The sequence below is a fragment of the Euprymna scolopes genome, chromosome 2 (genome assembly GCF_053919585.1).
Source record: "Euprymna scolopes isolate OS-2025 chromosome 2, ASM5391958v1, whole genome shotgun sequence".
Taxonomy (NCBI): domain Eukaryota; kingdom Metazoa; phylum Mollusca; class Cephalopoda; order Sepiida; family Sepiolidae; genus Euprymna; species Euprymna scolopes.
This window is the reverse complement of record NC_136483.1, coordinates 3,863,199-3,889,477: the sequence shown is the minus strand read 5'-3', so window position 1 is coordinate 3,889,477 and position 26,279 is coordinate 3,863,199. Positions and strand designations below refer to the sequence as shown.

At 35.1% G+C, this 26,279-nt stretch overlaps 1 protein-coding gene across 1 annotated transcript in view; it reads left to right on the top strand.

Annotated features, from left to right (window-relative positions):
• The first annotated feature begins 1,556 nt into the window (after positions 1-1,556).
• LOC145288265 (CD109 antigen-like) overlaps positions 1,557-26,279 on the top strand; it is a 345,184-nt gene continuing 320,461 nt past the window's right edge. The window contains exon 1 of the mRNA XM_080136304.1: positions 1,557-1,986. The gene's annotated coding sequence lies outside the window, so the exon portion shown is untranslated. The remainder of the gene's footprint in view (positions 1,987-26,279) is intronic.

The following is a 26,279-nucleotide window of genomic DNA, read 5'->3' as shown; positions in this document are numbered from 1 at the left end:
TCAGGGTGATGAAAACAAAGTTTCCAGCCACAGTTATGGTCTTTGGTGTGGTTTCAAGTGAGGGCCACATCTTGCCACCTCACATCTTCGAAGTCGGCTTGAAAGTCAACACCAAAGTGTACCTGGATGTGTTGAAAACTGTGGTGATCCCCTTATGTAATCAGGTGGCTGCTAGGAGACCCCGGATGCGGCAGCAAGAGTCACTGCTGGTGCACAAGTCCAAAGATACACAGGCTTGGCTTCAGAAGGAGTGCTACAGCTTTGTACCTTTCTCTTATTAGCTCCGCTTCTCCCTTGACGTGAACCCGCGTGACTACTTCGTTTGATCCTACATTGAGAACGTCACCAACATAATCTTTCACAACATCAAAGCTAGCCTGGTCACCGCCATCTGCCGAGTATTTGTTGAGCTCCTGCAGGTGCTTGTGGAAAAGGCATGCTTCCAGTTCTAGATTCGTATCAAGCAGTGATTGAGGCTGAAGGCGGCTACATTGAATAGATGTCAGCTCTACTACATAATCAAGTTACCCGAATTAATTTTTTCCATAAAAGTTTAAAAATAAAGCTGTAGTCTTATTTTCTTTAGAGCGACACTTTTTTCGTCGCATATTTTTGCCGCGCACGTGGCAAAAATATGAGCGCATTTGCGTGTACAACAATGGTCACCACTTATAATATAAAAAATACATTGCTGGAAAACTACTTATTTGCGGAAAATTTAAATGCGATATTCGCTTTCAGCACACCTGAAAATCTGCAGAAAACAAGTTTTTTAAGGTATATTTTGTGTTGGTCTACCAGGCCATAATTATCCATTTTATGTTGACGAACCCACCCCCCAAGTAAAAAAAAAAAAAAAAGAAAAAGGTGTTCATTCTACGTTTAATTAATATAGAAAAGTGAACCCCTCACTGCATTTTGAAGGTGAAAAGTACTATCAGAAAAAAGCCCCCCCCCAAGAAAAAGGTAGGTGCTCATTTTACGTTAAATTGTGTTTACTGTACGTTGAACCCCCCCACCACACCCCACAAAAGGTGTCCATAAAGTGGGTGCTCATTTTTCGTTAAATTATTATAGAAAAGAGATCCTCCACTTTTTTAAAATTAACATTTCTTCGTATCTTGGAAACTACTCGTTTGCCGAACTTTTAAACATTATTTTCGTTTTCAGCAGCAGCGCCCTCGAAAACCTAACTGAGTGGTAATTTTAAAGGATTTTTAGAGGGCGGAAAGATTTTGCATATATATATATATATATATATATATATATATATATATATATATATATATATATATATATATTCAGTCTTTCGTAGGCTGTTTCGCTGTATCACAACCCTTGTCCCTTCAGTGTGGTAAGATAAGCAACTGACTGAGAGAGGGAGAGAGAAAAAGAGAGACAGAGGGCAAAATAGAAAAAGAGAAAGAAAGAGAGAGAGAGAGAGAGAGAGAGAGAGAGAGAGAGAGAAGGCGGCCGAATTATACACAAAAAAAGGTATCATCATACAGAAAAACTAAAAAAATAAAAATAAAAAGCAGGAGCAGCTCTGATTTTTCGTTTACGCGATTATTTTATTTTACGTAATTTTTAGGAAGTGTAGTTTTTATTATCCGAAAACCAACTCGTTTGTCTGATTTCTGATTGGACAGGTAGGTGTTATTTTTGCACACGCATGGCGCCCCCCGCCTCCGGGTTTTGATTTGCATCATCAAGAATTCCATGTGAACGGATCGACACGCGAAAGAAAAATCATAACACCGAGAAGAAATTCGATCTTTTTTCTATCCATTAAAGCCATGGACTGTTATCATCGCACATGAAATTGCTATTTTTATCAACTTTTTAACGTGTTGACTCCGAAGAGGCCGTTATTTTTGTTTTGTTTTTGATTTTTTAATTAAATAAAAAGAAACAATAAAACAAAAAAGAAAATCTCCATCACATAAAAACAACAACATCGGAACAAAAGGCTTTCCATCTCGACAGGTAAGTAAAAATAGTTTTTCTTTGTTTCAAAACTTATGAGATGACGATAATTTGAACTAGGTGGATGATACTTTTCATATCAAGACTTATTCTCACAACGTTTCGGCCGATGTAACTTCTTCAGCTTTTTTTTTTCGGCCGATATAACTTTTTCAAGCGCATCTTTTCGAATTTGACAATTTTCATAACAATCAATAATTGTAAATAGTAGATTAGAAAATCGAGTACTTCTACACTTTATGCCGAAACTAGAAACGCTATTTTATTTCACGCACCTGCCGTTAAAATGCAAGGGAAAATCAGTATTTTAAACTGTGGCCGAAGTTAGAAATAAATAACCAAAAAAAAAATTAAACTAGAAACACTTCCGGAAAGAACTATGAAAAAAAGTAAATAAATAAAGTGGAAGAGAAGATATATCCATAATTGTTTAATTGGAAATGTTTCGATTTAATGAAAACGGTAAAGTTTTTCATGAAACATTTTTATTAAAAACAGAAAATGAAATGACATATTCATATAATTATTTAAACTGGGGGGGGGGCGCCATTTGAAAACTAAAACATTTCTTGCATAAAAATAAGTACCAATTGTTTTATTAAAATTATATTTTCTTACGTAAACTTTTCAATAAATGTTTTTACAATTATATTTTGATAAATTCTTATACAATAAATGTTTTATTTTCCAAATGGCGCTCGCCCAGTTTAAATAATTATGAATGTGTCATTTCATTTTCTGTTTTTAATAAAAATGTTTCATGAAAAACTTTACCGTTTTCATTAAATCGAAACATTTCCAATTAAACAATTATGGATATATCTTCTCTTCCACTTTATTTATTTACTTTTTTTCATAGTTCTTTCCGGAAGTGTTTCAAGTTTAATTTTTTTGTTATTTATTTCTAACTTCGGCCATAGTTTAAAATACTGATTTCTCCCTTGCATTTTAATGACAAGTGCGTGAAATAAAATAGCGTCTCCAGTTTCGGCGATAAAGTGTAGAAGTACCGAAAATCGGATATATATATATATATATATATATATATATATATATATATATATATATATATATATATATATATATATATATTAGTTTTTTTTTGGAAAAAGAATTCCAGCAGAGTACTCAATTAAAAGGAAAATCCAAATTGTAAGAGCGTATTTATATTTTGTGTACAGAAGGTTGTTAGTTGAGACAGATCATTGGTGCCGTCGGTTTCAAGCCCGATAATAAGGCCCGTTTAAGGTATCCTTATCAAGCTCTCTTCTCTTAGAGACGAATATTGGCTGAAGAGAGCTTGATAAGGATACCTTAAACGGGCCTTATTATCGGGCTTGAAACCGACGGTACCAATGATCTGTCTCAACTAACAACTTTCTGTACACAATATATATATATATATATATATATATATATATATATATATATATATATACTAGCAGAAGTACCCGCCGTTGACTGGATTCAAAAACAGCCTACAGAAAATGGACTCTGATTTATGAAAGTATGATAGGTTATGAAAAGGAAGGGTTGTAAAGAGATAGCTTCGAATTTGGAGGTATCAAAACCAAAGCAAAATATGATGAAAGTAAAAATAAAATAGATAAACTCCATAATTTATTATACCATACCTGTTCACACTGAAACACTTATCACAATATTCTGTGGATCTATATTAAAAAACCTTGTTAAACTTTGTGACATGGAAGTTAGGCGCAAACGAACACCCCATAATTTTATTATACCATATTTCTTCAAACTGAAACATAATTATTAAAGTATACTTACGCAGATAGATATGAAAAGTCTTTATTAAAGTTTGTGCCTATTTCCATTCTATGGAGGCCAGGCGCGAACGCAGACCCAATAATTTCATTATACCATCCCTATTTAAGTTAAAACATACTTATCAAAGTATTATTATGTACATCTATATCAAAAACACTTGTAAACGTTTTTTTTTTTTAATTTTTTATTTTCATACTTTGTGGACCAGGCGCGAACGCAGACCCCACAATTTTAATGAACCACCGTTCTGCCAGATCAAACATACCCATTCCTGTGTCTCGATACATCTCCTATCATTATATGTAATCAGTTTTTTTAAATAGTCAACCATATAGGAGCCTATTCGTGACCAGACACACACACACACACACACACACATTCAGCTTTATATTATATATATATATATATATATATATATATATATATATATATATATATATATATATATATATATAATAGTAAACAGTGATATATATATATATAAATATTTTACATATATATATATATATATGGGGGGAACATATGTGGTCACGTATGGAAAGCTGTTTCGCTGTATAACACTGTTCAGTGCTTCTAGACTGACAAGTACCTAGAACCGAGACGGAAACTAGCCCGTCGACTATCCATGTATGGATGAAGATTCTATATATATATATATATATATATATATATATATATATATATATATATAAAGTTGAACATTGTGTGTGTGTCTGGTCACGAATAGGCGACCTTCGGGCCAAGATCAAAGTGTAGTATCTGTTCCGGCAGATACTGCAAGCAAAGACCATATGTGGGGACGACCCCACATATAAGACCTTGGTCAATGTAGGGGAAACCTTTTATACTAATTGTCACTATCCAGCTTCCCTACTCCCCGAGGAGTTGGTCCCCATTTCCCCTTCACTCCTCACATTAAAAAGCGGCCTTGTATCTAATTTGCTCAGTGGGGGAGCAAATAAATACCTGGTCACGAATAGGCTCCTATATGGTTGACTATTATAGAAAACTGATCACATATAATAATAGAAGATGTATCGAGACACAGGAATGGGTATGTTTGATCTGGCATTATGATGATTCATTACAATTCTGGGGTCTGCGTTCGCGCCTGGTCCACAAAGTATGGAAATAAAAATTAAAAAAAAAAAACGTTTACAAATATTTTTGATATAGATGTACATAATAATACTTTGATAAGTATGTTTTAACTTAAATAGGGATGGTATAATAAAATTGTGGGGTCTGCGTTCGCGCCTGGCCTCCATAGAATGGAAATAGGCACAAACTTTAATAAAGATTTTCATATCTATCTGCGTAAGTATACTTTGATAATTATGTTTCAGTTTGAAGAAATATGATATAATAAAATCATGGGGTGTTCGTTCGCGCATGACCTCCAATGAATGGAAATATGTCACAAAGTTTAACAAGGTTTTTTAATATTGATCCACAGAATATTGGGGTTTGTATTACTGTACAGATAGATTCGAAAAAGTTGTCCAAAAACAAATATATAACAAATAAATGTTATCAAAGGCAAGATAAGTTACTTTTCTACCTAACTGGATATATTTTTCATGTTTTTATTCAATGTAACATGTTTATTCAGCTCGAAAAGCATACAGTGTTTACCGATGTATTGGAAAATTCAAAATGGCGCCCGAGTCTCTCTTTAACACGGTAAGTTCAGGAAAAGATGTTATAAACAATAAACTAGACAAAATACTGTTAGAAATTCGCTCAATATATATAACCGTGACATAAGTTGACATATTCGGTGTTTTTTAAATAGTATTTTGTCTAGTTTATTATTTATAACACCTTTTCCCAAACTTGCCATGTTAAAGAGAGTGTTGGGCGCCATTTTGAATTTTCCAATACATCGGTAAACACTGCATATTTTTCGAGCTGAATAAACATGTTACATTGAATAAAAACACAAAAAATGTATCCAGTTTGGTAGAAAAATAACTTATCTTGCCTTTGATAAGATTTATTTGTTATATATTTGTTTTGTGACAACTTTTTCGAATCTGTGTGTACAGTAATACAAACTCGAATATTGTGATAAGTGTTTCAGTGTGAACAGGTATGGTATAATAAATTATGGGGGTTATCTATTTTATTTTTACTTTCATCATATTTTGCTTTGGTTTTGATACCTCCAAATTCGAAGCTATCTCTTTACAACCCTTCCTTTTCATAACCTATCATACTTTCATAAATCAGAGTCCATTTTCTGTAGGCTGTTTTTGAACCCAGTCAACGACGAGTACTTTTGCTAGTATATATATATATAATCTCAGAATACTGAGGTGAATAAGATCACAAATTATTGAATACTGTGGCATCAAGTTTTACAAACTGTTTTTGCGAGGTAATATTTTTTAAGACAATCCCAGCTAAAAAGGGAATAGATCAATATACCAGATAGAGCAAATTAAAATTTATAGTTTTTTTATATTTAAATTTCATTCAGAAAAATAATAATTTTTCAAAAGAAAAAGTTATTATTTGAACGAAGAATACAGTTCAAATTAATTTTCTTAATTCATGGATTTTCAATGCAGGCTCATCTCCTCACAGGGAAAGCCATTAGCAAAATATTAAATCAAGTCTGAAATAATTTTGCTATTCAGCAATACATAGAAAATATATTAAAGATTAAATTGTTTTAATGGACACAGATAATATAGAAAATAAAGGTTGAACCAAAGAAAGGATATGAAATTATGGTATCCGACTATAGTGGTAATCCTTGGATAGAATGGGATGATGTTAAACCCCATTCTATTCAAGGATTATCAGTCCATTCGGATACCAAAATTTCATATCCTTTCTTTGTTGCAGCCCTTATTTTCTTGTTCTATGTCCATTAAAAAGATTTAATCTTTAATATATTTTCAAGCTAAAGCTAAGACTTTTACTGTTATATTTCACTTGACTAATGATTGAACCAAAATTTACCAAGATATAATGTACATTTCTACTGACTTTTTTCCCCCTATATTTTTAATGTTTCATTTAACTCTTTTTGAAAAATTTTCCGCCATTGTAAATTTTTGTCATTTTTAAAGGTTTTGTCATTTCCCGAGGTTCAAATCAAATTTTGTCGGTTTTATGGAGTGTAAAATAAATATTGTTTGTATGCGATTTAAACCCGACGGTTCTTTTTTCAATATAGACTAAAAATTATAATGAATTAATTTCGTTTCACTAACTTTTGCTTGTATTTTTGTTATGGGTGTCGAAAATTAGTGTCATACCTAGTCTTCTGTAACGTCGTTAATAAATATTATGGCTTTATTTTAATTTTTAACAAGTGAAGCATGCATAGTCCCCCGTGAGTGCACAGTGAACGAGGCATAAAAAAATGACTACGTTCAGCATTCCCCCCCCCCATTTAGTCACAAAAGTTCCTAGGGGACGTCAAATCGTGGTGAAAATGAACAAACGATACAGTTGTAGGCCTTAACATAAATTTGAGTTCTGCACCATGCCAAAAAAGAAATGACTAAGTCCATCATTTACTTCCCCCCCCCCCTATTTAGCCCTAAAAGTTCCCAAGGCCTTAACATATGTAAATTTGAGTTCATGCAAAACTGCTAAATAGACACACAGAAAATTTTGGACAAATATGGTAAAATAGTCCCCAAAATGGAGTGTTTTTATTAGCCCTAAAAGAGCCCCTGGGATACACCCAAGAGTTATCACGAAATATAAACAAAGAAAATCAATTAGTTGCAACTTTTCAGAAAGTTTTATAAAAATCCAAAGCATCAATTTTTTTTGAAAAACACAAAAGTGTCAATTTTATCCATTTTAACCCGAAAGGCATCCTTATGGTGCCAATCGAAGTTTTCCTGGAAAATCCGTTCTGTTACTTTTTTTTTTACTCATATCATGTTTAATGTTTGTGCAGATTTTTAAAAAATTCCAAGGCATAGTTATTGAGAAAAGTGCGGACGGACGAATGGACAAGGGTGAATTTACAGGCCCATCCTCATTTTGTTGGGGGGATCAAAAAGTAAAAATATTTTAAATAATAATATTTTAATTAATTAATTACTATAATGATAATATTTTAATTAATTAATGACTATACGATATCTAATCTTGGAAGTTTATTAAAACATTTAAAACTAAAAAAAAAAATGTCCTGCGTTGGAACATTATTTTGTCATTAAGTCAATTAATCTCCCATATCACTGAATAGTTTCAGTTACATGAACAAACAACAATATCAATGTTTTTAAAGGGATCATCAGTTGTTTACCATGAAACACTGTTTCGGGTATTTAATTTATATAATTTTCCGAGTGTGAGAAATGATATAATTATTTCCAGTCAAACAACGTCGCAGCTCACAAGGGCCATGAAAGCCAACAAACTGGAAAAGTTTTCTACTCAAATAGCCTCTTCCCTAGAACAGCTAGACTTTGGAATTCCCTTCCTGCTGCCTGCTTCCCAAACTGCTATTAATAATAGAATTTTCAGAGCGTGAGAGATAATAGTATACAGTGTGTTCGGCTTGATTATGCAACACTGAACTTTTTTCATGACTCATCAAACAAATATTGAATCTTGAAACTTTTCTTATCAAAGCATTATTTTCACACAGACTATCATGTATTTATGCATTATACCCTAAATTTTTTATTAAACTTACTTTTTTATACAATAATATTTTTGTACAATATTAAGTGTCCGATTAGATTATGCAAAAAGTAAAAAATTGATTATTTTGTTGTTTCAAATGTTTTTATTTATCAAACAGAATCAAAATTGATTATTTTGTTGTTTCAAATGTTTTTATTTACCAAACAGAATCAAAATTGATTATTTTGTTGTTTCAAATGTTTTTATTTAACAAACAGGATCAAAATGAATAAAACACAAAGTAAACTACACATTAAAATAAAGAAAACAGTTTTTAAGAACTCAGGTGATAAGTAATCTCCCTCTCAATACTGACCAATAAGTCTCCTGTGTGTCATGTGTAAGTTGCTGAATCCATATTAAATAGAGAAGTAGTCAACCACCTCAGCAGAAATAACCTTCTTAGTGACATGCAATATGGTTTCCGTTCTGCAAGATCTACAGCAGATGTGCTAACGGTTAACTCTCATAGGATTAGCGAATCTCTCGACAAAGGCTTCCTTTCTAGGGCAATTGCTCTTGACACATACAATTACAATCACATACTTAAATCATTCGTTGACATCTATGCTGATGACACGACCATCTACGGCAACACATCAAAGGCTGCAAATGACAAAGTTCTCTCTGATTCTCTCTCCTCTGATCTCGAGCGCGTGGTACAGTGGGGAAAGACGTGGCTGGTTACCTTTAATGCATCTAAAACCAAACTCCTATCCTTACATCATCAACGCTCTGATTCCCATCTGGCATCAATTGAAATGGATGGCTCTCGTCTAGGGGAGGCCCCATGTTTTGACAAGCTTCTGGCCTTGACCTTTACTCCTGATCTGAAATGGAACATGTACATCAAGTCTGTTGCCAAGGTCGCTGGAAAAATGGTCGGATCCTTTTACCACTCCAGAAGATATTTCACTTCTGATGCAATTCTCTATATAAAAGCCAAGTACGTCCAAGGATGGAATACTGCTGCCACAGTGCCATATCTGGGCAGGAGCTGCTAAAAACAGCCTATCCTGTCTTGACAGAGTACAAAATAGACTTTGTGGTTTAGTGGGGGATGCCCTTTTCCCATAGAAGAGACGTTGCAAGCCTATCCTTGTTTTATCGTTATTTCCATGGCAGGTGCTCGTCTGAGCTCCAATCTCTGGGCCCCCTTGCCAATCTTTCACGATAAACATCCGTCTAGCTGAAACCACTGTCAAAAATTTTCCCCACTCTTTATCTGCGCCTAAATCAAAATGTAGATTCCATGAACAAAGCTTGTGGAACTCTCTACCGCTTGCCTGTTTCCCTCCTGACTTCAACATGGATGTCTTCAAGTCCAACATAAGCAAATTCCTCATGAACCGCCCCCCCCCTTAAGTAATGACACTTTATCAAATCTCCAATACTAATGAATACTGCAACACTATCCCATTGATTACTGTTCACAAAATAACCCTTATCCCCGAGTGGCTTCTGTGCCTTGATAAGTGGTGACCTTCATGTAAAAAAAAAAAGTTGCAATTTTATTCACTTCATCTTACGAGTCAACATAGCCTCCTCCATTTTTAAGGATTTTATGAAGACACTTGTCGATGGCAGAAGTAAGTTTTTGGATTTCACACGGCTTAATTGATCTACAGGCCTCCACTAGTACATTCCAGAGAGCATCCAAAATTGTGTCCCATCAGCATAAATTCTCTGCTTAATGATTTTCGATTGGGTTTAAGTCGGGGCTGCTATGAGGCCAAAGCATCAATCTGCCTTCTGTGAAACCATGATTCCTTAACTGCTCTGTGTGTAACGGGACTTGTGCGCAGGTGCATTATCTTGCTGAAATACCGAGGATTTTCTTGCTGGATAGTCTTGTTTATGGAATAGTTTCAAAAAGTGGTGATTTTAACCGTCCAACTTGATTAAGCACGAGTGACAAAATGAGGAAAAAGCAAGGTTTAACCGATTCTGACCGACTTCAAATAACTTCAATGCTTGGTAAAGGAATGACTACCGTTGAAATATCCAAAAAAACTTTGTAGAGATCATTTGTGGTCAATGGAAAGACCAGTAAGAAAGTACCTGAAAGAGCTCATTTAACAAAACTTGATTAGAGGAATAAGCGCCGGATTGGCCGAGAGATAGTCAGAACACCTCATTCCACTAGCAAGAAACTACCACAATAAATAAATAAATAAATAAATAAAATCGAAATACAAACCAAAATAAGGACTGAACAAACAAACAAACAAACAAAAAAGATTTTTTTTATAGCATCAATCTGAATTTTAAACCGTTTTTTTCTGATCTGTTTTTGACCATTGAAAATGAATGTTATGTAAACTCATAGCTTCGAATTTAGGGCTAGTGTTAGGGTTAATGAAGGACATGGTAGTGTTAGGATTATGAAGGACATGTTAGGGTAAGTGGTTAGGTTAATGAAGGACATGCTAGGGTTAGTGTTAGGGTTAATTTAGAACATGTTAAGGTTAATGTTAGGGTTAATTAAGAACATGTTAGTATTACTTTAGGGTTAATGAAGGACATGTTAGGCTTAATGTTAGGGTTAATAAATGACGTGTTAAGGTTAGTATCAAGGTTAATGAAGGACATGTAAAATGAGGCATATTGCACTTGGGACATAATTATACTATTGGCGACCAAATTTACAGGGATGTTATGTAGGAAGTTGAGCAATGAGATGTCTGTTCACATTACACTTGAACTTCTGCATGAGAGAAGCAGGAACCCAGGATGGGATTCCATAGTCTAGTAGTTCATAGGAAGAAATTATTAGAGTAGAAGTCTTTCTGGCATCTAGGGATCTCTTGGGTGTAGGGGTGGGATTTTGCTGCTTTTAAGGTTCCTCAGAGGTATTTATTATTTTATTTATTTCAGTTTGTTAGAGCATATTCCATTAAAATATTTTTAAAACAGGCAAAGGAGCACAGCATTTTGGTGATGAGACAAAGGTTGGAGTTTGATTGAGACCTTTCAATCTTTTCATCTGTGATTGTAGCAAGTTTCGGCTGCTACACTAAAAAGTTGAAGGTCGTCGTTTGTAATTCGGACAGTATAGTAAAGAGAGCGTTTTGTGTACACATACATGTGTGTATGAACATGTATGCGTGAGGTTGAATGTGTTCACTACGTGTATATGATCTTTGTGCATACGTGTGTATGGATGTTTGTGTGTGATCACGAGAGTTCATTAAAGTATACGTTAAAAGTTTATTGTGTGTTTATTGAGAGTTTATTAAGGTAAACACGTATATTTTTTCTTACCTTGTGAAAGAATGTATCTCCGTTTTATCTTAAAACGGAGGTGTCGCCTTGTCAAGGCGTGTGCAAAAAGCATGACACTCACATAAACGGTTCGAATAGGAAGAGAGAGAGAGAGAGAGAGAGAGAGAGGGAGAGAGAGAGAGAGAGAAGCGGTAGTAGAGAACGCCACCTGTTGGACAAATGGGAATTACGATAAGGGGAGGTAACTGGTGAGTATTTAAACGTGTACGTGTGTGCGTGATTTGAGTAAATGCGTGTTAAATCTAAAAGGCATGTGCCCATAACTAGCTACAACCACTATACGCCCCCCCCCTACTCTCTAACTGTGCTTAAATGTAAACGCAAATTCCATGAACAAAGCTTCTTTCCTAGAACTGTTCGCCTGTGGAACACTATTCCACTGGTCTGCTTCCCGACTGAATACAATATTGTAGCCTTACAATTCAATGTAGAGGGTGGAAAGATAAAGTTGTCGCCCTAAAGAAAACAAGACTACAGTTTTATTTTAAAACTTTTATTGAAAAAAATCGAATCAGGTAACTTGATTATGTAGTAAAGCTGACAGCTATTCAATGTAGCCGCCTTCAGCCTCAATCACCGCCTCGATATGGATCTGGTAGTGGGAGCATGCCTTTTCCACAAGCGCCGATGGGAGTTTGGCAGATGATGACGATCAGGTTTGCTTTGGTGTTGTTGGAGGTCATGTTGGTGATGTTCTCAATGTATAACCAAACAAAGTAATCCAGCGGGTACAGGTCGGGGGAGGAGGTGGGGCAGTGAGAGAAAGATTCAAAGTCGTAGCACTCTTTCTGGAGCCAAGCCTGAGTCTCTTTAGACTTGTGGGCCGGCGTCGAGTCCTGCTGTGACGCCCAGGGTCTGCCAGCAGCCACCTGATTGCACTAGGGATCACCACACACTTCAGCACATCCAGGTACACTTTGGTGTTGACTTTCAAGCCGACTTTGAAGATGTGAGGTAGCATGATGTGATCCTCACTTGAAAACACACCAAAAACCATAACTGTGGTCAAAAACTTTGTTTTCATTGTCCTGGGCACATCCCTTATTTGTTGCAATTTAGCGATGCATTTTTAGGTTGCTGGCAAGGTTCTGTTATCATAACTTGGATCAGTAAAGAGCATGAGTTGTACAGTGGTGCATCTCTGATCTCGCTCGTTGAACATTGTATCACTTTCAGACATGATAGAAGGCTCCTATAGGTCTTGAGATTTGTACACAACTGACCAACTAGTAGATGGTCTGCAACAAAAAAGAAAACCGGTTTTCATCAAACGGAAATGGAATCATGTCATCTTTTCTAGGGCGACAATTTTATCGTTCCACCCTGTAAACAAGTTCTTGTTGAGACATCCCCATAAATAATCACATTCTACCCAATTTATACCATTAACGATTACTACACCATCACCTTACATTCATTAACCCTTATCCTCGAGTGGCCTTCGGATCTTGATAAGTTATGACTCCCAAGTAAAATAATAATAAAAAAGGTGCTTTCTTAGAATCTCACACAGTCAATATCTGCAACAGATAGATGAAACTTTCAGTTCATGAATGCATAAGTTCAGTCATCATAATGCAATTTGCAATCGTTTCTGATCCATTCTGTCGGAATAAAAAATTGGAAGCATTACCTTTGGAATGTTGTTTCATAAATAATGATTTGCTGAGAATTATAAAGCCAGAAATAATGTCATCATTGTCTCCCTATTTCAGTTTTGATGGGGCGAAACTGTGATGACGGAATCAAGGAAGGAAATAGAAAAGAAAAACTTTAATCTATAGACGGTTTATACATATTTTGCATTGATTTGCATATGGAGAATGTGACTGCTGTGAAAAAGAATGAAGGGGAAATCACAGGGCAGTCTTCATTTTTGAACAGTTCAGAGAGAGAGAGAGAGAGAGAGAGAGAGAGAGAGAGAAAGGAGTTGGCAAGAAGGAGTTTGGACGAATATTTCTTCTTTTTATTATTATTATTATTACTATCATGTACTCACTAGGAGTTCTCATACAGATCATCAGAGATTGCTCACTGACAAAGACCGGTGGTATTCCCTGGAATCTGGGTGAACACATGTCTCCCCAGATTTCCAGTAATCCTCATCTCTTTTGATAACCTTTGCAAATAAATTTGCGTTATTGCAACAGTCGCTTGCCATTGATTTCTTGCTGACAACGACCATTGGTCTTCACTGGAATTTGGGTGGCACTAAGCCCCCCCAACATCCCAGTCCACTCCGTACTAATCCAGTGGAAGTCTGGTAAGTGCTTTCACTCCTCGGTCTTTCCATCCTCCTTGACTTCGATATTTTTGGGAGGGTGAAGGGGAGGAGATCATTATGGACAGGAGGAAAGTAAAGGAGATGGAAAGGTGAGAGAGATGAGAGGGGGAGGGAGATGGGAAGGGGAGGGAGTGGTCAGTCTACAACTTCGTAGACTCAGTTTTCTTGATTCGAGTTTTGTTTTATTTCTCCTGCATTTTTTATATGTTGATTGGCGATTGTCATTCTTGAAGATAAAGTTCTGCATTCGAGGATTTTCTTTAAGATTTCGGCTGTTTTCAGCATTATTGTTCACCGCATAGTCTGAGTCTACCCTTTGATTCCAATTTTTCCTAATCTTGTTTCCAAGTACTTTGGAACTGTTCCTAATGCTCCTACAATTATTGGTTTTATGCTGATTTTCTTCAGGTTCCATATTCCTTTTACGAGGCGTGCAATAAGTAATGCCCCTGACCCACTTCCAGTAGTCTGATCTAGCTGAAATTTTGCATGTGCAATGATTTATATCTCTACGGGTTATGTGGCAAATTACAGCTCTGAACTAATTGTGGTTTCTGTTTTACAGGTGTTTGAACTGAGTCAGGTGTGAAATGGAGCCTGTTGAATGTCGAGCAGTGATCCGGTTTTTGTATTTGAAAGAACGCACACCACAGGAGACTTTTGATGAAATGAAAGAAACTTATGGTGATAATGCCCCATCATATGACCTTGTAAAACGCTGGCATCGTGAATTCAAACATGGTCTGTGGAAACAGCTCCCAGTCCTGGTCGCCCCCCCCCCTTCTGCCATTGATGAGGCATCTGTCCGCCAAGTTGAGGCTGCCATTTTGGAAGATCAGCACATTACTATTCGCCAAATAGCCCAAGATGTCAAGATTAGTACAGGGTCTGTGGAAACTATCATTCATGACCATTTGCATATGCATAAGGTGTCTGCCATATGGATTCCCAGGTTGCTCACACCATTCCAGAAGCGAGAATGCATTTAGTGCTTGAGGATGAATTTGGAGATGTGCCAAGAAGATAAGTCAAAGTTTTTCAAAAAAACCTGAGTCCATCACTATGATCCAGAGATCAAAGCCCAATCAATGCAGTGGAAGCACTTGGACTCTCCACCTCCAAAGAAGGCAAGGGTGCATCCCTCCGCTGGCAAGGTCATGCTCACAGTCTTCTGGGACCAGGACGGAGTAGTGATGACAGATTTCCTGGTAAAGGGTACCACAATTACAGGAGCCTATTATGCTTCACTTTTGAGGAAATTAAGGGAAGCTATCAAAATCAAGAGGCAGGGCAAGATTAGCAAAGGCACCCTCTTCCTGCAGGACAACGCTCTTGTCCACAACTCGCATGTCGCCAGATCAGAAGCATGGGCATGTGGTTATGAAATCCTTCCCCACCCTCCATACTCTCCTGATCTTGCACCCTCTGACTTTCACCTCTTCCCAGCCATGAAGTTGTTTTTGAAAGGAAAGCATTTCCAAGATGATGCAGCCTTGATTTCTGAAGTCACGTCGTGGTTGGAGGACCAACCTGGAGTGTTCTACAAAAACGGTCTCCAGAGCTGCATCAAACGATGGAAGAAATGCATATCTCTGGGTGATTCCTATGTAGAGAAAGACTAATAACTGTGCCAATTTTCGTTGCTCTACTGCTATGGGAAGTGGGTCAGGGGCATTACTTATTGCACACCCCTCATAGTTCTCTGACAAGTTCTGCATATTTGTTTCGTTTTTCTTTTCTCTTCACTCTGTGGTCTGCTGGGATGGCAAAATCTACAATTTAACAGGTTAATTTTTCCTTGTTGATTATTATGACGTCTGGCTTTTTGGCTTGGATGGGTTCATCTGTTTGTATCTCCATATCCCAAAGAATTTTATGGCGTTCATTTTTCAGTATAGTCTTCAGTTTGGGTTGTAACCATTTGTCTGCGTTTTGAAGATGCAGTTGTCTGCGTAACTCCCAATGCACTGCCTTCTCGATGCGGTCGTGTCTCTTTGTCTTCTTTTTTCGGGCTGATTTACTGCATTCGCTTATTATATGGTTTATCGTTTTATCACAAAGTCTACATTTACCGTTTTCCTGTGTTTTATCTATTTTAGCTTTTATATCATTCGTTCTAATCGCGTTGTCTTATGTAGCTATCAGTAGAGATTCTGTTTCTCTGTTTACGTGTCCTTTCCTTAGCCACGTGCAGGTGTTTATGTGATTCTCTTCTTTTGTCATTCTTATGAATCGTCCATGCAATGCTTTCTCTTTCTACTTTTCTTTTCTTGTCTTTTTTTTTTTTTTGGTTTCTTCATATCCTGTATTGTTCTTCCTATCAGTGTCTCTGGCTGCGGTGATCAGTCTTTCTGTGTTCTGGCTCATGTACTTTTCCAATCCTTTTTTTTTTGTGTGTGTGTTTTCTACAGTCTTCTGCATATATTAGTCTTCTTCCCTCTTCGTTCCTTTTCACACAGAGTCGGTCGGTATCATCTTTTGGGTGTAATACATTATACATCGTCATTAATTTCCCCATCCTTTCATCAAGATGTTTAAGTTCCTCTTTGGTCCAGCCTATGAATGGTCCAGAATACCTGATTAGCGATACTGCCCAGGTGTTTATTCCTTTAATCAGATTTCTGCTGTATAGTTTTGTTTCTAAGAGTTTTCTTGCTCTTCTCAAGTACTCTTTTCCAATCTTCTCTTTCATTTTTTAGATTTGATGGTGTCTGCTTCCAGAACACTTAAATATTTGTAAGTGTAATCTTCTCCAAGCGCCCTCATCTCCTCTGGATTGGGCACTTCAATACTCTCTGATATCTCTATATGAAAACATCTCCAGTCGTGCACACTTTTCCGCCCCAAATTCCATTCCAATGTTCTGGTTGTGTTTATCAGCTTTTCTAGATCCTTTTTTAAAATTTTTTTTTTGCAAACAGCTTCAGGTCATCCATATACATGAGATAGTTTATTCTTTGTTGTACCCCTGTAAAATTGTATCTGAGTACGTAGTTCAGTGGGGTCATGGCTATGACAGACAGTAGTGGTGATAGCAACTCTCCTTGGAAGATACGTCTCTGTATTCTTATTTCAGTCAGGTGTTGTCCTCCAGCTGTCAATTCCAATCTCCATGTTTCGATTGCTTTCTTAATAATATAAATAATTTTGTTGGATATTTTGTGCATTTTTAGTCATTCAATTATCCATGCTAGGGCTATGGTCTTTCAAGATATTTTGGTCTATGTATAACAGGTCGTGTGTGCTTTTTCCTTTCCGGCATCCTTTTTTGTTCTTCATGCAGTAGTCCACAGGTGCTAAGGGAGGAGTAGATATGCTCACCCAGTTGTGCAGTTAAAAATTTTCCGTATGGCCAGTAAGCAGGTTATTGGTCTGTAATAGCTTGGTATCATCCCCTTTTCAGCATCTTTTTGCATCGGTGTATTTCTTCCTTTGGTCATCCATTCTTATACTTCTGTTTTGCAGATACATCTTCTCAGACTTTGTACCAGTGTCGTGAGGCTTTTGAACCAATATGTATGTATACCATCGTGGCATGGTGGCATGGTATTTTCCAATTTACCATTTTCGTTAGGATCGTCTTGAGTGTTTCTTTATTAATTTCTATTTTTCTTTCTTCTTCAATTTCCTGAAGTTCATTTTTCATGTGCTTCAGCCATTTGGCGTTTCTGTTGTGATCATGAGGCTGTCTCCATATCTGCTTCCAGAAGTGGTTGGTTTCTGTTGGGTTCGGTTGTTCCATTTTTATTTCCTCTGTTCACGTTTCATTGTTTTCAAAGTTCCTGTTTTGTCCTTTTTGTTTCGATTTATATTTATATCGTCTCAGTTTTCCTTTTGCTGATTTTTTTGAGTTCTTCATGATCCTTATTTTTCCCTGTGCGCCAGATTTTCCCTTTCCTGCAGATTTGTGTTCTATTTTATTCTATTTATGGAGTTCACTTTTTTTCTAAGTTTGGTGATTTGGTTGCCCAGTTTTATTTCTTTGTCTGACTTGGTCTACAATCCTTTGTTCAGTTGCTGGGTAGTCAGTAGATATGTTCCACAGATTTTTCATTCGTTTACAGAAACATCTGTCGTCTGGATTGCTTCCGTTGTAACATTACATCTGTTGTCTTTTTTAGTCCACTTCTTTCTTTGATTCTTAGGTTTGCTTTTCTGTCCGTGTGCGTTTTCTTGTATTTCGCCTGCGTTGGTGTCAGACCTGAGTTACTGTCATGTGCATGCTCAGCCGTGAAATAGTTGACAAACAGATAAAACTCTGAATACCCTATATACCAAATTTGAAGTTTGTAGATCACAAAATTCGTTGAGTATATAGGTTGAGAAGTGTCCTCACACACATTATTTTATAGATATATATACTAGCAAGCACATCTGATGTTGCTAAGAAATGAACGCGGATTCCTGTATATTCCTGCTCCCAGCTCTGAACTTCTTTTTACTACTTTTATTCTTACTTTTTTCGATTTTATCAAGATCACGTGGTTTAAAATATAAATTCATTAATTTGTTTATGAATGAATTAGCTGCGTTAAGGAGAATGAATTGGGGAGAAAAACGAATGTTTGGCAGTAAAGGGAACACGCTGAATTAAGAAACCATGCAAATGTCGTGGGAATTTCCTTCTTTTTAGATTTCAGTAGTTATTCCCCCTTTATGAATTCAAGTTTCTCGTCGCGAAGTTATTGCTTGAAAGAGTTACTATGAAAAACTTGGACACGGATATGGTTTAGAAAACGGTATTTGTATTTACAATAAGATAGAGTACTACATAGAGAAGGAGAATTGTAGTACTTAACACTAATATGATCTGCAACCTAAATTAAACAAGACACTGAACTCTATACAGCTCGCAGACAGTATATGTAACACGTGTGGTCAATAATCTATTCCACAAAGGTTCTCTTTCAAGAAACAAAGCGTTCTTACACAGGGAGTCTGAAGTGAAGAAAGCATGGCACAATCTCCGGAATTGGTATTTCTTGATGCCAATGACAAATAGAAATCCAAGACGAGCAGAAACAATGCAGGGATAAGCAGAGAAAGACTGATGCCATGTTCCTAGATTGGGTATATTATTTTGGTTCTTCAGACTATTGCCTTCATCTTGAGTGTTATTTCCACAACGTTTCATTTGATGTAACCTCTGTCGGAAATCTTTCTGTCGAACTCGGGAATCGACAGAGAATTTCGAACAAAAGCCTTTATTTAGTAGCATAAAATAATAAAATTCAATTCTAAGTGACATTCTTCTGAAGGTTGAAGGTTCAATCCTCAGTGCGGGCAATACTAAGAATACAATTTCGAATTCTACCCCGTCATGGCTGACGGAACAAGAGCATGCTACGCCAGAGGTTTCATTTGTTGTGAAGATGATGACAGCAGCCCGAAATATTTCAAGAATATAAAAACTTATGTCATTTCGATAATATCCAAACTTTTAGAAGAATTGCACAACCAATGTTTGAAGATCTACTATTTATTCCATGATTGTAGGATAAATGTAGTCATACATTTCTTTAGTGAAAATGATGGAGTAATCATGACGGAAATCGAACCTAGCACATCGAGTTCACAGCTCATATGCGTAATTAGTATACCACATGAATGTCCATCCGTTGGTTGGTTGGTTGGTTGGTTGGTTGGTTGGTTTTGTTGTACGGCATATCAACCCTTTCCGGGTTATTTAATGCCGAATCCAAAGATTTTGAAAAAAATTTTTAATAGAATATATTTGTTGTTTTCAAGTCTGTTTCTATTTAAGCCATAGTTGGGACCCTAACAAGTACTACCACTCCGGGTCAGAGTGGACCTGGGAGCAATGGTAATTAAAGGGTGGCTCCACATTCCCCAAAGGCCGCAAGCTGGGGCCTCACCACTGGATATAGTTTAAGGTCATATCCAGGACCTGTCCTGTCATACTTTAAACCTAAAATATTAATTTTGTACTTTTTTCTTTTCAACTTGTGTTTTGTGTTGTCTATAAAGAACCATTGTTTTTTTTTTTTGTTTTTTTACTTCAGTAAGTTTTTTGTATTTTTTTTACTTCAGGTGGGATTTTTTTTTTTTTTTTTACTTCAGGTGGTATTTTTTTTTTACTTCAGGTGGTATTTTTTTTGTTACTTCAGGTGGTATTTTTTTTGTTACTTCAGGTGGTATTTTTTTTTCCTTCAGGTGGTATTTTTCTTTTTACTTTAGGTGGTATTTTTTATTTTACTTCAGGTGGTATTTTTTTTTTTTTTTTCTTCAGGTGGTATTTTTTTTTCTTCAGGTGGTATTTTTTTTACTTCAGTAATTTTTTTTTTTACTTCAGGTGGTATTTTTTTTACTTCAGGTGGTATTTTTTTTACTTCAGTAATTTTTTTTTACTTCAGTAATTTTTTTTTACTTCAGTAATTTTTTTTTACTTCAGTGAGTTTTTTTTTTTACTTCAGTAATTTTTTTTACTTCAGGTGGTATTTTTTTTTTACTTCAGGTGGTATTTTTTTTTTTTTCACTTCAGGTGGTATTTTTTTTTTTACTTCAGGTGGTATTTTTTTACTTCAGGTGGTATTTTTTACTTCAGGTGGTATTTTTTTTACTTCAGGTGGTATTTTTTTTTTTACTTCAGGTGGTATTTTTTTTTTTTTACTTCAGGTGGTATTTTTTTTTTTTACTTCAGTAATTTTTTTTTTACTTCAGTGATTTTTTTTTCTTACTTCAGTAATTTTTTTTTTTTACTTCAGTGAGTTTTTTTTTTTTACTTCAGTAAGTTTTAAGAGATCAAACGGCTCCGTCGTGGGGCTAACACTTGCCTTCATTATTTTTTTAATTTTTATCCGCGGGCTCTTTTAAGAATAAACGCTGTTTCCTTTATGGCTGCTATCCGTATTTCCTTACAGCTCGGTCTTCCAGCGATTGATTCCAAATATTTCTTCAGATTTTTTTTTTCATTAGACCAATTGCTTTTATCACAACCGGTATAATATTGATTTCTTTTAGAGACCATGTTTTTTTAAATCCTTTTTTAGGTCCTGATATTTTGTTATTTTTTTCGCGTTCAGCTCTATTAAAGCCATAGTCATTTGTGACGGTGACATCGATAATGAGTGCAGTTCTTTCAGACTTGTTCCATATTACAATGTCTGCTTTAATGGCCTTGTCTTTTATGTATCTGCCCATTGTATGTCTTTCTCATAGAACACTGTCACTTTTCCGTTTGATGTTATCGGTGTTATCGTTGTCTTTCTGTGATTGTGTGTGTCTTGCTAAAAATCTGAAACCACACAACACACACTCGCCAGGCTGATATATTCTATTTCAGCATGGTTTCAAACAAAATAGAGACTCGTTTTATTTTAATAGTCATTTTTTCGAGAATCAACAAGAACAAAATTAGTTATGAATGGGGACGAGACATTTACAACAATTTTTTAAAACTTTTGGTGTGAAATAATAATTTTTGTCCTGAGAATTGAAAAAGTAATAGATTTTTATGTAAACATATTTAATTTTATATTCCGTTTTTTTTCATCTTTTTTTTCTCCCTCCAAGTGATTAAATATCAAGAATTAAATATTAATTATTAATTAAAAAATAATTAAATATCAAGAATTAAATATTAATCATTAATTAAAAAATCATTAAACATTAGGAATTAAATATTAATCATTAATTAAAAAATAAATATCAAGAATTAAATATTAATCATTAATTAAAAAATGATTAAATATCAAGAATTAAATATAAATTATTAATTAAAAAATAATTAAATATCAAGAATTAAATATTAATAATTAATTTAAAAAAATAGTTAATATATCAAGAATTAAATATTAATCAATAATTAAAAAAAATTACATTTCAAGAATTAAATATTAATTATTAATTAAAAAAATAAGTAAATATTCAGAATTAAATATTAATTATAAATTAAAAAAATAATTAAATATCAAGAGTTAAATATATATTATTATATTTATATAAATAAATACTGGACAAAACTTGTTTGATTCACATTGAATATATAGTGAAACCTTTTCTAATCTTTCGTAAATTCTATGTTATAAATTTTATATTTCATAAATTTTATATATCATAGATTTTATATGTCATAATTTTATATGACATTTTGTCATAAATTTATATATCATAAATTTTATGTCATAAATTTGTCATAAATTTTATATGTCATAAATTTTGTATATCATAAATTCAAGATATCATGAATTTAAGATATCATAAATTTTAGATATCATAAATTTTATACGTACTAAAATTTTATATTTCATAAATTTTATATTTCATAAATAGGGCTGTGACAACAGAATATTATTTTCATTCTTTTGACTCTCGGGTATATATCCGACATAGTTTGACACACTTAATCAACCGTCTATATAAAAACATATAAGATATGAACGGATATATACTCAAGAGTTAAAACTATGAAAAGAATATGCTGTTGTCACAGTCTTAGTCGTCAGTCAGTCTTATGTATCATAAATGTGTATAATTACAAAATAGGCAGAAACAATAGTTTGTAAATAAAATGTTTTTTAAAGGAATTAGAATAATATCAATTACATTAAGAGCTCTAGTCGTATTATAAACTATTGGTGGATGCTGGTTTAGCAACACTGCAGAGTTGTGATACAGCGAAACAGTATGTGGCTAACTCTTTCTCTCACTATGAGTTGATATGAGTTATGGAAAATTCATTTACTTAGGCTTCAATAATTCAACATAAACAACTAATCTGTATACGATCGTTTCTGAGATGATGCAAATTTTAATTGAAATAAAGTCTTTTCATCTGTACAGCGATTAGACACCAAATAGAAAATATCTGATCAAGACTAAAGTAAGGCCAGCTAATGTTTAGACAGCAACCATATATATATATATATATATATATATATATATATATATATATATATATATATAGATATATATGAGCAAATAGTTACTCAAACATGTTAAAACACTTTAAAAAAGAACTAAAAACATATCTAATCTGAAAAGGAAACACTTAATAAGTGGATAGTCCTTAATCCGCGGAGTTTCTAAGAAATACTTTCCTTCTCATCAGAGGGTAGGAATTAGCAAAGTGCGGGATCGGATTTTGCACACAAATATACATATATATATATATATATATATATATATATATATATATATATATATATATATTATATATATGTGTGTGTATATATATATGTATATATATATAAGTATATATATATATGTATATATATGTATATATATGTATGTATATATATATGTATATATATATATGTGTGTATATAGATGTATATATATATGTATATATATGTATATATGTGTGTATATATATGTATATGTATGTATATATGTATATATAATGGCCAAGAGCACATTGCCTGAAAGTACTTCTTTTAAACTCCTCGGCCTAACGTTTACAGGGAATATGAACTGGAATAGATACATTGAGAGCATTGCCAAGGCTGCTGCAAGGAAGGTTGGCTCCCTCTACCGTGCTAGAAAACTACTTACGCCTGCCAGTATACTATACCTCTATAAGGCAACCATTCGCCCATGTATGGAGTACTGTTGTCACATCTGGGCTGGTGCATCTGCTGCTTGTCTCTCGCTCCTGGACAGGGTTCAAAAAAGAGTCGCCAACCTGATAGGTCCTGAACTGTCATCTAGGCTTCAACCTCTGTCCCATCGACGAGATGTTGCATCCCTCTGCCTGTTCTACAAATACTTTAATGGTGAATGCTCTGACGAACTGCAAACACTTGTACCTCCCCGGACGTAACTACCCCCGACAAACCCGACAAGCTACTAAGTCTCATCCCTTTACAGTGGAGATCCCTAGGTGCAAGAAAGCCTTTTACTCCAATAGTTTCTTCCCCAGAACTGCGGGTCTTTGGAACTCCCTTCCGGGATTCTGCTTTCCAAAATGCAATGATATGCAGAAGTTCAAGTGTAATGTTAACAAACATCTTTCTACTCTTCTCCCTTCATAATGACCCCGCTAATTAATTCCCTAATAGTAGCCTCCTGCTTCAAAGTGGCACTGTGCCTTGTTTGGGGTGAAAATTGAAGAAAAAAACAAAAAAAAAACAAAAAAAAAATGTATATATATATATATATATATATATATATATATGTATATATGTATGTATATATATATGTATGTATATATATGTATAGATGTATGTATATGTATGTATATATATATATATATATATGTATATATATATATATATGTATATATATATGTACATTTTTTTTTTTTTACACAGTCATCATGACTTATCAAGGCCCGGAAGCCACTCAGGGATAAGGGTTATTGCAAGTACATTACGTTAGTGTGGAGATTTAATGAAGTGTTTACTTAAGGGGGCGGTTCATTAGGAATTTGTTAACATTGGACTTGAAGACAAGTTGTAGTCCGGTGGAAAGCAGGCAGACGGAACAGAGTTCTACAGGCGTGCAGTTCTAAGAAAGAACGTTTGTTCATGGAATCCGCGTTTTGATTTAGGCACAGATATAGAGTGGGGGAAATTTTTCACAGTGGATTCAGCTAGACGGGTGTTTTTCGTGAAAGATTGGCGAGGGGGGGACCAGAGATTGGAGTTCAGACGAGCACCTGCCATGGAAATAACGATAAAACAAAGATAGGCTCGCAACGTCTCTTCTGTGGGAGAGAGGTTGCAGGGTAGAGAAAAGGGCATCCCCCACTAAGCCACGAAGTCTATTTTGTACTCTGTCAAGGCAGGATAGGCTGTTTTTAACAGCTCCTGCCCAGATATGGCAACAGTATTCCATCCTTGGACGTAGTTGGCTTTTATATAGATAGAGAATTGCATCAGTAGTGAGATATCTTCTGGAGCGGTAGAAGGATCCCACCATCTTTCCAGCGACCTTGGAAACAGACTTGATGTACATGTTCCATTTCAGATCAGGAGTAAAGGTCAAACCCAGAAGCTTGTCAAAACACGGGGCCTCACCCAGACGAGAGCCATCCATCACAATTGATGCCAGATGGGGATCAGAGCGTTGATGATGTAAGGATAGGAGTTTGGTTTTGGATGCATTAAAGGTAACCAGCCACATCTTCCCCCACTGAACCACGCGTTCGAGATCAGAGGAGAGAGAATCAGAGAGAACTTTGTCATTTACAGCCTTTGATGTGTTGCCGTAGATGGCCGTGTCGTCAGCATAGATGTCAACAAATGATTTAAGTATGTGTTTAGGGAGGTCATTGATGAAGATCAGGAAGAGAGTTGGGCCTAGGATTGACCCCTGAGGTACTCCAGCATTTATATTGCAGGCCTCCGATTTTTGTCCATCTACCACTACTCTTATGAGCCTATCGGAGAGAAATGATTTAATGATTGAGAAAACATTTCCAGTTATACCGTAGCTAGAAATCTTGTGAAGTATATGTATATATATGTATATGTATGTATATATATGTATATATATGTATGTATATATATGTATGTATATATGTATATATATATATATATATATATATATATATATATATATATAATTATGATTAGTTTTTTTGGAAAAAGAAATCCAGCAGAGTGCTCAATTAAAAAGAAAATCCGAAAAATAAGAACGTATTTATATTTTGTAATTTGTGTACAGAAAGTTGTTAGATGAGACAAGTTATTGGTACCGTCGGTTTCAAACTCGATAATTAGGACCGTTTTAGATATCCATATCAAGCTCAAGAGCTGAGTATTGGCTCCATTGAGCTTGATATGGATATCTAAAACAGCACTAATTAAGGGGCTTGAAACTGACGGTACCAATGACTTGTCTCATCTAACAACTTTCTGTACACAAAATACAATATATATATATATATATACTTGAGGCAGTCAGTGCGGCTAGACAAGCAACTACCTCAAGCCAGGATTGAAACGCGACCGCCTGTATGACAGTCAAGGCTCCTAACCTCTACGCTATCGGCGACTGCTTGGCGAGTCGTGAGTTTAAAGATATTTTAACATCGTCCGAAATACCTAACCTCGATTCGTTTACACAAAGAGCATCGCTTTATATGCTAATGGTAATTCGTGTATCACTTATCAATATGATCAACTCAAGATGAGGAGCAGGAACATTATAGTCATCCACATACAATACTGTTTCGTTGTTTCACAGCTCATCAGTGCGGCTAGACAGGCAACTACCTAAGGCAGAATTGAAACCCGACCGCCTGTACGACATATATATATATTTCTTGAGAATACATAAAATATGTATTTTTGAAGTACATATTCCT